A 16,103-nucleotide genomic window follows, 5' to 3' on the forward strand; every position below is an offset into this window, starting at 1 on the left:
CAACAGAGTTAGCCTATCCTTTGCTGCTTTATAGCCCGACAAAAACTTTTCCTCCTTACTGATGTAACTTTGGTGTGGCATCCTCTCCCAGTACAGTCCTGTCTCATCCACATTAAAAACCTGCTTGGGTAAATATGTGCCTTCATCAATAATTTCTTGAAGCATTTTAGGAAAATCCTGGGAGGCTACCATATCTGCACTCACTGCCTCGCCACTTACTTTTACGTTGTGAAGGTTGGCTCTAGCCTTGAACCAATGAAACCAGCCATGGCTGGCATTAAAAGATGCGCCTTCTGATTCTTCACTGTGTTTATTCTTCAAGTCTTCATAAATCCTTTTAGCTTTCTCTTGAATCAGCATTAAGCTGAGTAGGACTCAATGCTGATGCTGATCCTGCATCCACACACTGAAAAGTTTCTCCATTTCCTCCAACATTTTTGTATGCTTCATCAATATTATTGTCAACATCATTGGCACAGCAGACTTCACATGTTTCGTGATCTTGTCCTTGTTCTTTAGAATCGTGCTGATGGTTGAATGATTCATGTTATAAAAACAAGCGACATCTACTATCTTTTTGCCTTGCTCCACTCTCTCAATTATTTTCACTTTTGTTTCCATCATTATCGTTTGGTGCTCCTTAGCAGTATCAGCTACATCACCGCTGCTTTTACACTTGCTTCCAGACATCCTGGGCTTGAAATAAAGATACTGTACTACTATACTCTATACAGTACTGTACAGTAAAGTACACAAAAGCACAACCACTTGTAGAGAATGCACACATGTGACAGTGTATGCCAGACATGTTAACTAACTTACGTGATTTGACATGCAAAGGCATGTATGCATCTTTGAAAGTTCACATGAAGGTTCATACATAGGGGACTTACTGTAATAAAAGGATATATTGCATGGAAGTGTAAACAAAAAGAAAATGTAGATACTCATATCAAACAAAATGGACTTTAAGCCAAAAATGGTAACAATAGACAAGCTAATTATATAATGATAAAGGGACAATATATCAAGATGACATAACAATCATAAATATATATGCACCCAATATCAGAACACCTAATTATGTTAAACAAACACTAGCAGATCTAAAGGGAGAAATAGACAGCAATACAATACTAAGGGACTTCAAAACCCAGTATCAACAGCTGATAGATCCTCCACTCAGAAAATCTACAAAGAAATGTTTGAATTGAACCATACATTTAGACAAAATGGACTTAGACCTATGTAGACTATTCCATAAAACAGCATCAAAATATGCACTCTTCTCAAGTGCACAAGGAACACTTCCCAGGTTAGGTCATGTGATAGGACACAAAACAAGTCTTAGGAAATTTAAGAAGAAGGAACTCATAGCAAAAATCCTTTCTGACCACAATGATATAAAACTAGAAATCAACAGGAGGAAATGTGGAAAATCTACACATATGTGAAAACTAAACGACACTTCTGAAGAACCAATGGGTCAGAGAAGAAATCAAAAGGGAAATACAAAAGAATCCTAATTCTGCCCATGGGCCATTTCCAGATGCATGGGAGGGGCAGGGCACAGCCTGCAGGCTCAGGGACCTTCCTTACCCCAATCCTGGATAAAGCAACCTCCTGCTTGCCAGGAAGCTGGCATGGCAGGGACCTGGCCTGCGAGTTACCTCTGGCAGCCCAGCACCACAGCAGGAGCCCACGGGGTGGGTTTGCCTTGCTGGGTCAAGAATGGGCCCTGCAGCCAGGGCTGTGTGCATGTGTACTGAGTGGTGCCCTTGCCTGCTATGAAGTGGAGAGTGAATGGTAGGCTGTGGCTTCCAGGGAGGATGGGACCCAGGTTTCTTAGGGTGACTGTGCTTCTAGGAAATGTTGGGAAACCTGGAAAGATGCATGAGTCACTGTTGCTTTTGAACTAGAAATGCCTTACTTGGCGTTAGATGGAACAGGGAGAAGAATGAGTACCTCACAGGACCAGAGAGGCTGCTCTAGTAATAGAAAACCCTTTTTGAGGTGTTGTGATGCACAGAGGGATTTGGAGCTTGCTATTGGTGGAGTTCTCTGGGCTGAACAGCAAATTAAAGATAACTTGTGAGAGATCAAAGCCCAGATTCACAGCTGCATAAGTCGTCACCTGGAATGCATTCAAAGCTGTGAGGTGTGGGTGTATGAACAGATAGATCTCATCTATCAGCTTTAAGAGAAGGCACTTCAGCAGCAGGCCCAGCAGCTCAACTGGTTACTGGGCCAGTTCAGTTGTATTATTCATCAACTGGATTGCACCCAAAACAAAGATCTAGCCAATCAAGTCTCTGTGTGCCTGGACAGACTGGGAAGTTTGACCCTCAAACCTAAAGATTCCACTGTCTTACTCTTTGAAGCCAACATAACTGCCCTGTACCAGGCCATAACCATATTTGGGTCTCTCAAGACCATTGAAATTCCTGAGCAATTTATGGCTCATGCTAGTTCATCAAATATTGGGTCTTTCCTGGATAAAAGAGGCTATATACCATTGTCAGAGCAGAAGTCAGCATCCAGCACCACAGCTGTCATTCTCAGTGAATGGCTCCTTGGTAGCAAACCTGCCAATTGTCACCAGGCTCCTTACATACCCAGCACCAATCTCTAGGACTGGATCACCTAAAAAGAAGACCTTGAAGAACAGTCAGAATTCTGCCAGAGCCAGCAATTTCTTCAATAATGTCTGGGGCAACCTAAAGGGCTTGGAAAACTGGCTCCACAAGAGTGAGCAACAAGAAGTTTCTGAAAAACCAAGTTACCAAAAGTGTAACAGCTATTCTACTACCAGTTCTTTCTCCATTGAAATTGAAAAGGTTGGAGATCTAGGGCTTCTTGATCAAGATGAGATGGACCTTTCTGATTGGCTTGTGACTCCCCAGGAATCCCATAAGCTTGAGAAGTCTGGGAATGGCAGATGTGAAACCAGTGAGAAGTTTAAGCTCTTGTTCCAGGTGTTACCAGGAGTTCTATAGTGTGTATGATTGTCTTGTCAAGCCTGATTCCTGTACCAATTGCCCAAAGGTGTGGAGACTGAAAATCTGGTCAGTCTGAAGTGCCTGAATAACCACTTGAAGTCCAAGAAACCCATGTCCGTTCCCAGTGTGATTACTGAGGATTGGCTTGTTCAGAACCATCAAGACCCATATAAAGTAGAGGAGGTCTGCAAAGCCAATGAGCCCTGTATAAGCTTTGAAGAGTGCATGTGTGATGAAACTTGTGAGAAGGAAGCTCTGTGTAAATGGCTTCTGAAGAAAGAAGGAAAGGATAAAAATGGTATGCCTGTGGAACCAAAACCTGAACCTGAAAAACATAAAGATTCCCTCAATATGTGGCCCTGTCCATTCAGAAAAGAGGTAACAGAACAAGCTAAGGCACCAAAGGAAATGGCTTCTTCTAGAATTGCTGATTCCTTCTAAATCATAAACAACAGTCCCTTGTCAGAGTGGCTCATTACTCCCTCATGCAAAGAGGGATGTCCCAAGGAAGTGCCTCTTACCAAGGACAGAGCTTGCAAACAAAAGCTTACAAGCCTCTCGGCCACTTCCTGGTTTCGCTTTAACACAGCTGACTGCGTCTTGCCAGGAAAGAAGACAGGAAGTTTTAGCAAGTTATACTCAGAAGAAAACAAGTGGCTACTTCGAAAGAAGGCCAAGGAAGTATTACTTAATTGGCCCCTACAGGAGGAACACAACTTTCCCCCAGATCTTTACAGACCCCCCAGCAGTTCGTGATCTCTTTGCCTGTTTGCAGTTTAAAGTTGATTTTAAAAAAAGGTTGTATTGAACTCCTTTACAGATGTGAAAACATGGAGTACTAGAGTCAAGCAAATTTTCTGCAGATTATCACAAATCCATGAGCTGAGTGACTGTGGCTTGCCAAATCATTGTGTTTCTGGGTCTGATGTAGTTCCTTTCCTGCCTAATTTCGAACTAATGAAGAGAAATAATGTCATCAAATTATGATTTACTGTGTAAAAAAAGTCTCTTTGTTGATGCTGATGTGATTCAGTTTCTTCTTATAGCAACATTAATTCACTCCTACACAAGAAACACAGCATCTTAGTGCCTAGGTCTTCTTCATAAGCCTCCATGGCTCCTTAGATGGGGTTGTTATTAGAAGTACATTAAAAAACTGTAGTTTTAAAAATGAAATAGTACTATAATTAAGGTGTGTTTTGTATTCTAAAACTAGTAAACTTACATAACTTTTTGATTGCCCTTCTTTGGATGCTTCCCTTGTTGTGGGTTTTCTTCCATTACTTGTGAATTCTTCTGTTTCATTAATATACAATATATTGCACACAAATAATTAACCTTGCCAATATAGTGCTTTTTTCTTACCAAAATATGTATTAACAATCCTGGCAAATTTTGACATTAATTATGAAACATTTTAGCTTACATGCCAGGTTCAACATTATTTTTCTTCTTTTGAAAGAAACTCAGTTACTGCAAGTTTTGTCTTTATTACCTTCTCTAAATGTTATTATTAAAGTATCAAGACAGCTCTTTCAGAAGGTCTCAATATTGCTTGAAGTCTATATTCAGGGTAGTCCTAGCCTCTTTCAAAATATTCTGAAAAACTACAGGCAGAAGAGTCCCAGTGCTGAGTAATCAAAAAGCAAAAGCAAGACATGTTGGAAACGTAGTACTTGAACTGTTCACTATCCTAAATGTTATTGGTGTATCCTGTGTAAATGGAAGATGAATTTGACACATAAGCATAAACTAAATGTCCTCTCACTGCAAGCATAGCATACTTATACCTCTAAAAGTATAATTCAGTGACATTTTAGTGAATAGGCTGTTTTGAACACTTATGCCTTGGGGTGTTTATTGAAGCTTTATGGAAACTATTGATGTTTCCTTGGTATCCTTAAAGTTATGTCCATGTTTTAAAAAGTTTCACTGTAGGACAGAAATGGTACTTATACTATGTTTTAAAATTCTCTAAGACGAGACATCTTAGCTGCTTTCCAGGCATTTAAATTATTAAGCCACTCAACTTGCCTATGTGTTATTGGAAATACCTTTTTTTGCAGTATGTGGGCCTCTCCCTCTCACTGTTGTGGCCTCTCCCATTGTGGAGCACAGGCTCCAGACACGCAGGCTCAGTGGCCATGGCTCACGGGCCCAGCCACTCCGTGGCATGTGGGATCTTCCCGGACCGGGGCACAAACCTGTGTTCCCTGCATCAGCAGGCAGACTCTCAACCACTGCGCCAGCAGGGAAGCCCTTATTGGAAATACTTTTAAAGTTTGTAGTTGTGGTCATCTAGAAAGCCCTTTTGGGGAAACTTCACAGTCCCAGTGTCATTGCCATACAGCTTCATTAGAATTCTTGAACCACAGCTGAAACTAGCCTATTATTTTTTAGTTCCCAAGATACCATTTAGAACCTTAAAAGTAAAGGTGGTGGGTAAAACTTAAGAAGGAGCATTTCCATTATCTTAGGTTGCAGGAAACTTTGTAGTTTTTGAGGTTTAACACGTTGTGTACCCCTCAATTAACATTAATCACTATGCTAATGACTATGTAAAGCATTCTTTGGCATTAATGCATTTGTATCTCCCTCCATTCAAAGGATAAAAGCCAAAAAACAAAAAAGTAACTCAGAGAGGGGGATCAAGATAGTGGAGGAGTATTACATGGAGCTCACCTTCTCCCACAAAAATATTAATAGTATATCTAAAAGTGGAACAATTCACACAGAACAGCTATTGAACACCAACAGAAGACCTCAGACTTCCAAAACAAAACAAAACAAAACAAACAACAACAACAAAAAAAAAACAACAAAGAAAACCACCACATAACTGGGTAGGACAAAAGGAAAAAGAAAAAGAAGGAATTGGAATGGTGCCTGCACCACAGGGAGGAAGCTGTGAAGGAGGAAAGGCTCCCACACCCATGGGAGTCTCCTCAATGGTGGGGAGACAAGACTGGATGGAGGAGGAGCTTCAGAGCCTAGGAGGAGAGCACAGCAACTGGTTAGTGAAGGGCAAAATGGAAAGTACCCTGCACAGAAGTTCAGCACCGCCTCTCTGTGATCTCCAGACTGAGACACTAATCTGTTGGTGCAGGTGGGTGCTGGGTGCTGAAGCTCAGGCTTCAGAGACCAGATCCAGGGAAAGGATAAGGGTTGGCTGCATGGAAACAGCCTGGGGAGACTGGGCTCTGGTAACTGATGGTGTACTCAGAAGAAGCCTGGGCCTGCCAGAGAGGTAAGGTGTCATTATTAGGGAGAGCATGAGGAGAGGGGTGGGACCACCATAAGAGCTTCTTTCCCTGTGAGCACTCCCAGGCAACAGGACACCACCTACATGAGCTCTGGGGGTGGGCACAAGTCACTGAGTCATCATGGGCTCCAGAGGTGGGCACCAGCACTGTTATGAGACCTGTGAGCAGGCATTAGGCCCTGCCTCTGCTTTCCCGGGAAGGCACAGATAGCATCTGCCTGTAGGAAATCTTCAAGCAGGGGCCATGCCTTGCCCCCACCATCCTGGGAGGGCAGATAGCGCCCACCCCTAGGAATCAGCGAGCAGGTGCCAGGCCCTGCCCCCACTGTCCTGGAAGGGCGTGGATAGCATCTGCACATAGGAAATCTACAAGAAGGCGCCAGGCCCTGCCCCTGCTGTCACAGGAGGGTGCAGATAGTGGTCTCCCTTAGGAAATCTGTGAGCAGGTGCCGGGTCTTGCCCCTGCTATCCTGAGAAAGTGTGAAGAAGAGCCGCCTATAGGAGATGGTTGAGCAGGTGTCAGGCCTTACTCCTGGTACCCTGGGAGCATGCAAGGGCCATTTTACCTTAACACCCCATATCAGGAGATAATAGCCAGCACATGCTGAAGAAGGAGGCAGCAAGCATCTGAACTAAAAGCAGCCCCTCAATTCCAGGAAAGAATGCTAAATATAAGGACTAGAGCTTACCTCCTCTCGGGAAATCACCAAAATCACAACTAACTGCTGAACAACCTTCAATAATAAAATAAAAAAACTGGAACCTACAAAAAATATATTTTACATTCAAAGAAAAAGAGCAAGCCATAACAAGATAGGAGGGGAGCTTTTGTGACATAATCAAATCCCATACATTCTGGGTGGGCAACCCACAAACTGGAAAATAATTATATCACACAGGTTCTCCCACAAGAGTGAGAGTCCTGAGCCCCATGTCACCATCGCCAGCCTGAGGGTCTGGCATTGGGAGGAGAAATCCCCAAAGCATTTGGCTTTGAAAGCCAGCAGGTCTTAACTGCAAGAATTCCATAGGACTGGGAGAAACACACTCGATTCTTGGAGGGCATGCACAAGGTTTCACATACACTGAGACCCAGCACAAAGCAGTAACTCCATAGGAGCGAGGGGTGGGCCTACCTATGATCTTGGATGGTCTCCTGGGGAGGTAAGAGTCAGCTGTGGTTCACTGTAGGGGCAAGGACACTAGTGGCAGAAGCCCCAGAGAATATTGATCAGTGTGAGCTCTATCAGAGATTGCCATTTGGGCATCAACACCTGGCCCTACCAAGCAACCTACAGGCTCCAGTGCTGCAACACGTCAGGCCAAACCATCAGCAAGATAAGAACACAGACCCACCCATCAGGATACAGGGCTCCTAAAGCCATATTGAGCTCACAGCCACTTATAGACACACCTCTTGATGCAGCCCTGCCCACCAGAGGGACACGACCCAGCTCCACGAACCAGTGGGCAGTCACAATTTCCTCCCATCAGGAAGCAACCACAAGCTTCACGACTAACCTAACCCACCAGAGGGAAGACACCAGAAGCAAGAGGAGTTACAGTCCTCCAGCCAGCAGAAAGGAATCGACAAACACAGAAAGTCAGATAAAAAGAGACTGCAAAGAAATATGTTTCAGATGAAGGAACAACACAAAAACCCACCAGAAAAACTAAATAAAGAGTAGATAGGCAACCTAACTGAAAAAGAATTCAGAGTAATGATAGTAAAGATGATTCAAGATCTCAGAAAAAGAATGGAAGCACAGGCTGAGAAGTTACAAGAGATGTTTAATAAAGAGCTTGAAGTTTTAAAGAATAAACAGAGATGAACAATACAATAAATGGAATGAAAATACACCAGAAGAAATCAATAGCAGAATAACTGAGGCAGAAGAATGAATAAGTGAGCTGGAAGACAAAATGTTGGAAATCACTGCCACGGAACAGAACAAAGAAAAAAGAATGAAAAGAAATGAGGGAAGTCTCAGAGACATCAAGTACAATATTAAACCATTCGCATTATAGGGATCGCAGAAGGAGAAGAGAGAGAGAAAGGGCCTGAGAAATATTTGAAGAGATTATAGCCGTAAGTTTACCTAACATGGGAAATAAAAGAGTCACTCAAGTTCAGGAAGGGCAGAGTCCCATACAACATAAACGCAAGTAGGAACACACTGAGACACATATTAATCAAACTGACAAAAATTAAAGACAAAAAATACAAAAAGCAACAAGGGAAAAGTAACAAATAATATACAATGGAACCCTAAGGTTATCAGTGGATTTTTCAACAGAAAATCTACAGGTCAGAAGGGAGTGGCATTATATATTTAAAGTGATGAAAGGGAAAAACCTACAACCAAGAAAACTCTACCCGGAAAGGATCTCATTCAGATTCAATGGAATAATCAAAAGTATTACAGACAAGCAAAATCTAAGAGAATTCAGCACCACCAAACCACAGTTACGATAAATACTAAAAGGATCTTCTCTAGGTAGAAAAGAAGAGGCCACAACTAAAACCAAGAAAATGATGAATTAGGAAGCTCAATAGTAAAGGCAAACACAAAGTAAAGGTAAAAAATCATCCACACACAACATAATATCAAAACCAGCAATTGCGAGAAGAGGAGAGTACAAATGCAAGATATTGGAAATGCATTTGAAATTAAGACATCAGCAACTTAAAACAATCTTGTTCACGTACAGAATGTTATAGCAAAACCCCATGAGAACTGCAAAACAAAAATCTACAATAGATACACACACAAAAAAGAAAAAGCAACCAAACATATCACTAAAGATAGACATTAAATCATGAGAGAAGAGAACAAAAGAGGAAGGGAAGAAAAAAGACCTTCAAAAACAAATCCAAAACAATTAACAAAATGGTAATAAGAACATTCATATTGATAATTACCTTAAATGTAAATGGATTAAATGCTCCTACCAAAAGACATAGACTGGCTGAATGGATACAAAAAAAGACCCATATACCTGCTGTCTAGAGGAGACCAACTTCAGATCTAGGGACACATACAGACTGAAAGTGAGAATAAGGAAAAATATTCCATAAAAATGGAAATTTAAAAAAGCAGGAGTAGCAATATTCATATTACACAAAATAGACTTTAAAATAAAGCCTGTTACAAGAAACAAAGAAGGGCACTACATAATGATGAAAGGATCAATCCAAGAAGATATAACAATTGTAAATATATATACACTCAACATAGGAGCACCTCAATATATAAGGCAAATGCTAACAGCCATAAAAGGAGAAATTGAGAGTAACACGATATTAGTGGGGAACATTAATACCCCACTTTCATCAATGGACACATCATCCAGACAGAAAATCAATTAGGAAACACAGGCCTTAAATGAAACATTAGACCAGATGGACACAATTGATATTTATAGAGCATTCCATCGAAAGGCAGCTGAATGTACTTTCTTCTCAAGGGCACACAAAACATTCTCCAGGATAGATCACATCTTGGGTAACAAATCAAGCCTCCATAAACTTAGAAAAATTGAAATCATACCAAGCATCTTTTTGGCCCACAGTGATATGTGATTATAAATAAATTAGAGGGAAATAAAGTGTAAAAAACAAAATATGTGGAGGCAAAACAATACGTTACTAAACAACCAATGGATCACTGAAGAAATTGAAGAGGAAATAAAAAAATACAGAGAGACAAATGACAAAAAAAAGCACGATGATCCAAAACCTTGGGAAACATAGCAAAACCAGTTCTAAGAGAGAAGTTTATAGGGATAAAATATTACGTCAGGAAACAAGAAAAATCTCAAGTAAACAAACAAATCTTACACCTAAAGCAACAAGAGAAAGAGGAACAAACAAAACCCAAAGTTAGTAGAAGGAAAGAAATCATAAAGATCAGAGCAGAAATAAATGAAAAATAGACAAAGAAAACTATAGAAAATATCAACGAAACTAAAGCCTGGTTCTTTGAGAAGATTAAAAAAAAGATAAATTTTTAGCCAGACTCACCAACAAAAGAAGGGAGAGGACTCAAATCAATAACAGTAGAGGGGGGACCTACAAGATGTCAGAGGAGTAAGACGTGGAGATCAACTTCTTCACCACAAATACATCAGAAATACATTTACATGTGGAACAACTCCTACAGAACACCTACTGAACTCTGGCAGAAGACCTCAGACTTACCAAAATGCAAGAAATTTCCCATGTACCTGGGTAGGGCAAAAGAAAAAACAGAGACCAAAGAATAGGGACAGGACCTGCACCTCTGGGAGGGAGCTGTGAAGGAGGAAATGTTTCCACACATTAGGAGGCCTCTTCACTGGCGGACACCGGGGGGCAGGGCAGGAGGCTTTGGAGCCACAGAGGAGGGCGCAGCAATAGGGGTGCAGAGGACAAAGCAGAGAGATTCCCACATAGAGGATCGGTGCTGACCAGCACTCACCAGCCTGAGAGGCTTGACTGTTCACCTGCTGGGGCAGGTGGGAGCTGGAGTAGAGGCTCAGGCTTCGGAGGTAAGATCCCAGGGAGAGGACTGGGGTTGGCTGCGTGAACACAGCCTGAAGAGGGCTAGTGCACCACAGCTAGCCGGGAGGGAGGCTTGGAAAAAGCATGGAACTGCCTAAGAGGCGAGAGACAATTGTTTCAGGGTGTGAAAGGAGAGGGGATTCAGAGTGCCACTTAAACAAGTGCCAGAGACAGGCATGAGCCACGGCTAGCGGTGTGGACACAAGAGACGGCCATGAAACGCTAAGGCTGCTGCTGCAGCCACCAAGAATCCTGTGTGAAAGCACAGGTAACTATCCACACCTCCCCTCCTGGGAGCCTATGCAGCCCACCAGTGCCAGGGTGCCGCGATCCAGGGACAACTTCCCCAGGAGAACACATGGCGCAGCTCAGGCTGTTGCAACGTCATGCTGGCCTTTGCTGCTGTAGGCTTACCCTGCATTCCATAACCCTCCCTCTCCCCAGCCTGAGTGAGTCAGAGCTCCCTAATCAGGTGGTACTTTAACCCCATCATGTCTGGGTGGGGAACAGAGGCCCTCAGGAAACCTACATGCAGAGGCGGGGCTAAATCCAAAGCTGAACTCCAGGAGCTGTGCGAACAAAGAAGGGAAAGGGAAATTTCTCCCAGCAGCCTCAAGAGCAGCGGATTAAATCTCCACAATTAACTTGATGTACCCTGCATCTGTCGAATACCTGAATAGACAACAAATCATCCCAAAATTGAGGCAGTGGACTTTGAGAGCAACTGTAGACTTGGCGTTTGCTTTCTGCATCTAATTTGTTTCTGGTTTTAGGTTTATCTTAGTTTAGTACTTAGAGCTTATTATCATTGGTAGATTTTTTTTTCTTTTTGCGGTATGCGGGCCTCTCACTGTTGTGGCCTCTCCCGTTGAGGAGCACAGGCTCCGGACGCGCAGGCTCAGCGGCCATGGCTCGCGGGCCCAGCCGCTCCGTGGCATATGGGATCCTCCCAGACCGGGGCACGAACCCGTATCCCCTGCATCGGCAGGCGGACTCTCAACCACTGCGCCACCAGGGAGGCCCCATCATTGGTAGATTTTATTGATTTGGTTGCTCTCTTCTTTATATATATATATATATTTCCCTTTTTCTCTTTTTATGACTATGTATGGGTATGCTTCTTTTTGTGATTTTGTCTGTATAGCTTTGCTTTTCCCATTTGTCCTAGGGTTCTGTCTGTCCTTTTTTTTTTCTTTGTATAGTTTTTAGCACTTGTTATCATTGGTGGCTTTGTTTATTGATTTGGTTGCTCTCCTTTCTTTCTTTTTTAAATTACTTTTTAATTTTTTTATTGTTAATAATATTTTTTTATTTTAATAACTTTTTAAAGTTTACTTCTTTCTTTCCCTTTCTTTCTTTCTTTCCTTTTCTTTCTTTCTTTCTTTCTTTCTTTCTTTCTTTCTTTCTTTCTTTCTTTCTTTCTTTCTTTCTCTCTTTTCTTCTGAGCCATGTGGCTGACAGGGTCTTGGTGCTCTGGCCAGGTGCCACGTCTGAGCCTATGAGGTGGGAGAGCTGAGTTGAGGACATTGATCCACCAGAGACCTCCCAACTCCACATAACATCAAATGGGGAAAGCACTCCCAGAGATCTCCATTTCAGTGCTAAGACCCAGCTCCACTCAATGATCAGCAAACTACAGTGCTGGACAACAAATGCCAAACAACAAGACAGGAACACAACCCCACTCATTAGTAGAGAGGCTGCCTCAAATCATAATAAGGTCAAAAACACCACAAAAAAATCACTGAATGTGGTTCTACCCACCAGAAAAACATGATCTGGGCTCATCCCCCAGAACACAGGCACCAGTTCTCTCCACCAGAAAGCCTACACAACCCACTGAACCAAATGTACCCACTGGGGTCAGACACAAAAACAATGGAAACTATGATCCTGAAGCCTGTGAAAAGGAGACCCCAAACACAGTAAGTTAAGCAAAATGAAAAGACAGAGAAACACACAGCAAATGAAGGAGCAAGGTAAAAACCCACCAGACCAAACAAATGAGGAAGGAATAGGCAGTTTACCAGAAAAAGAATTCAGAGTAATGATAGTAAAGATGATCTAAAATCTTGGAAATAGAATGGAGAAAATAAAAAAAAATTTAAAAGGACCTAGAAGAACTAAATGACAAAGAAACAATGATGAACAACAAAATAAATGAAATTCAAAATTCTCTAGAAGGAATCAATAGCAGAATAACAGAGGCAGACGGATAAGTGACCTGGAAGATAAAATAGTGGAAATCATTACCACAGAGCAGAATAAAGAAAAAAGAATGAAAAGAATTGAGGACAGTCTCGGACTTCTGGGACAATATTAAATCCACCAACATTCAAATAATAGGGGTCCCAGAAGAGGAAGACAAAATTAAAGGGACTGAGAAAATATTAGAGGAGATTATAGTTGAAAACTTCCCTAATATGGGAAAGGAAATAGTCAATCAAGTCTAGGAGGCACAGAGAGTCGCATACAGGATAAATCGAAGGAGAAACATGCCAAGACACATACTAATCAAACTATCAAAAATTAAATACAAACAAAAATATTAAAAGCAGCAAGAGTAAAACAACAGATAATATTCAAGGGAATCCCCATAAGGTAGCTGATCTTTCAGCAGAAACTCTGCAAGCTAGAAGGGAGTGGCAGGACATATTTAAAGTGATGAAAGGGAAAAACCTACAATCAACATTACTCCAGCAAGGATCTATTCAGATTTGACGGAGAAATTAAAGCATCTACACACAAGCAGAAGGTAGAAGAATTCAGCACGCCCAAACCAGCTTTGCAAGAAGTGCTAAAGGAACTTCTCTAGGCAGGAAACACAAGAGAAGGAAAAACCAGTGCCATTTCAGTGACATGATAAACACAAAAACCTCATTTCTCTTAGTTGAGTTCACCTGAAGGAATCTGGAACTTAGAGGACATAGTTGAGAACACTAATTCTATAAGTTTGGATTCAAAAAAGAAAAGAGATGAGACAGCCATTGAAGAGGAGAATACATATCACATGAAAATTCCATAGCATGTCAAACATCAGTTGTGACTAATTTTTTTTTTTATTTTACAAATTTAATCAGTTATACATATACATATGTTCCCATATCCCCTCACTTTTGCGTCTCCCTCCCACCCTCCCTATCCCACCCCTCAAGGCGGTCACAAAGAACCGAGCTGATCTCCCTGTGCTATACGGCTGCTTCCCACTAGCTATCTACCTTACGTTTGGTAGTGTATATATGTCCATGCCGCTCTTTCACTTTGTCACAGCTTACCCTTCCCCCTCCCCATATCCTCAAGTCCATGCTCTAGTAGGTCTGTGTCTTTATTCCTGTCTTACCCCTATGTTCTTTTTCTTAAATTCCATATATATGTGTCAGCATACAGTATTTGTCTTTCTCTTTCTGACTTACTTCACTCTGTATGACAGACTCTAGGTCCATCCACCTCATTACAAATAGCTCAATTTCATTTCTTTTTATGGCTGAGTAATATTCCATTGTATATATGTGCCACATCTTCTTTATCCATTCATCCGATGATGGACACTTAGGTTGTTTCCATCTCCGGGCTATTGTAAATAGGGCTGCTATGAACATTTTGGTACATGTCTCTTTTTGAATTATGGTTTTCTCAGGGTATATGCCCAGTAGTGGGATTGCTGGGTCATATGGTAGTTCTATTTGTAGTTTTTTAAGGAACCTCCATACCGTTCTCCATAGTGGCTGTACCAATTCACATTCCCACGAGCAGTGCAAGAGTGTTCCCTTTTTTCCACACCCTCTCCAGCATTTATTGTTTCTAGATTTTTTGATGATGGCCATTCTGACTGGTGTGAGATGATATCTCATTGTAGTTTTGATTTGCATTTCTCTAATGAGTAAAGATGTTGAGCATCCTTTCATGTGTTTGTTGGCTGTCTGTATATCTTCTGTGGAGAAATGTCTATTTAGGTCTTCTGCCCATTTTTGGATTGGGTTGTTTGTTTTTTTGCTATTGAGCTGCATGAGCTGCTTATAAATTTTGGAGATTAATCCTTTGTCAGTTGCTTCATTTGCAAATATTTTCTCCCATTCTGAGGGTTGTCTTTTGGTCTTGTTTATGGTTTCCTTTGCTGTGCAAAAGCTTTGAAGTTTCATTAGGTCCCATGTGTTTATTTTTGTCTTTATTTCCATTTCTCTAGGAGGTGGGTCAAAAAGGATCTTGCTGTGATTTATGTCATAGAGTGTTCTGCCTATGTTTTCCTCTAGGAGTTTGATAGTGTCTGGCCTTACATTTAGGTCTTTAATCCATTTTGAGCTAATTTTTGTGTATGGTGTCAGGGAGTGATCCAATCTCATACTTTTACATGTCCCTGTCCAGTTTTCCCAGCACCACTTATTGAAGAGACTGTCCTTTCTCCACTGTACATTCCTGCCTCCTTTATCAAAGATAAGGTGACCATATGTCCGTGGGTTTATCTCTGGGCTTTCTATCCTGTTCCATTGATCTATCTTTCTGTTTTTGTGCCAGTACCATACTGTCTTGATTACTGTAGCTTTGTAGTATAGTCTGAAGTCAGGGAGCCTGATTCCTCCAGCTCCGTTTTTCGTTCTCAAGATTGCTTTGGCTATTCGGGGTCTTTTGTGTTTCCATACAAATTGTGAAATTTTTTGTTCTAGTTCTGTGAAAAATGCCATTGGTAGTTTGATAGGAATTGCATTGAATCTGTAGATTGCTTTGGGTAGTAGAGTCATTTTCACAATGTTGATTCTTCCAATCCAAGAACATGGTACATCTCTCCATCTATTTGTATCATCTTTAATTTCTTTCATCAGTGTCTTATAATTTTCTGCATACAGGTCTTTTGTCTCCTTAGGTAGGTTTATTCCTAGATATTTTATTCTTTTTGTTGCAATGGTAAATGGGAGTGTTTCCTTGATTTCACTTTCAGATTTTTCATCATTAGTATATAGGAATGCCAGAGATTTCTGTGCATTAATTTTGTATCCTGCAACTTTACCAAAGTCATTGATTAGCTCTAGTAGTTTTCTGGTAGCATCTTTAGGATTCTCTATGTATAGTATCATGTCATCTGCAAACAGTGACAACTTTACTTCTTTTCCCATTTGGATTCCTTTTATTTCCTTTTCTTCTCTGATTGCTGTGGCTAAAACTTCCAAAACTAGGTTGAATAAGAGTGGTGAGAGTGGGCAACCTTGTCTTGTTCCTGATCTTAGTGGAAATGGTTTCAGTTTTTCACCATTGAGGACGATGCTGGCTGTGGGTTTGTCATATATGGCCTTTATTATGTTGAGGA

The 16,103-nt window shown here is 41.4% G+C and overlaps 1 pseudogene; it reads left to right on the forward strand.

The window, feature by feature from the left end:
• Positions 1–1,936: 1,936 nt before the first annotated feature.
• On the forward strand, positions 1,937–3,825 carry LOC132482529 (nuclear receptor coactivator 4-like; annotated as a pseudogene).
• The last annotated feature ends 12,278 nt before the right edge of the window (positions 3,826–16,103 follow it).

This window comes from Mesoplodon densirostris, chromosome X (genome assembly GCF_025265405.1).
Source record: "Mesoplodon densirostris isolate mMesDen1 chromosome X, mMesDen1 primary haplotype, whole genome shotgun sequence".
Classification (NCBI taxonomy): domain Eukaryota; kingdom Metazoa; phylum Chordata; class Mammalia; order Artiodactyla; family Ziphiidae; genus Mesoplodon; species Mesoplodon densirostris.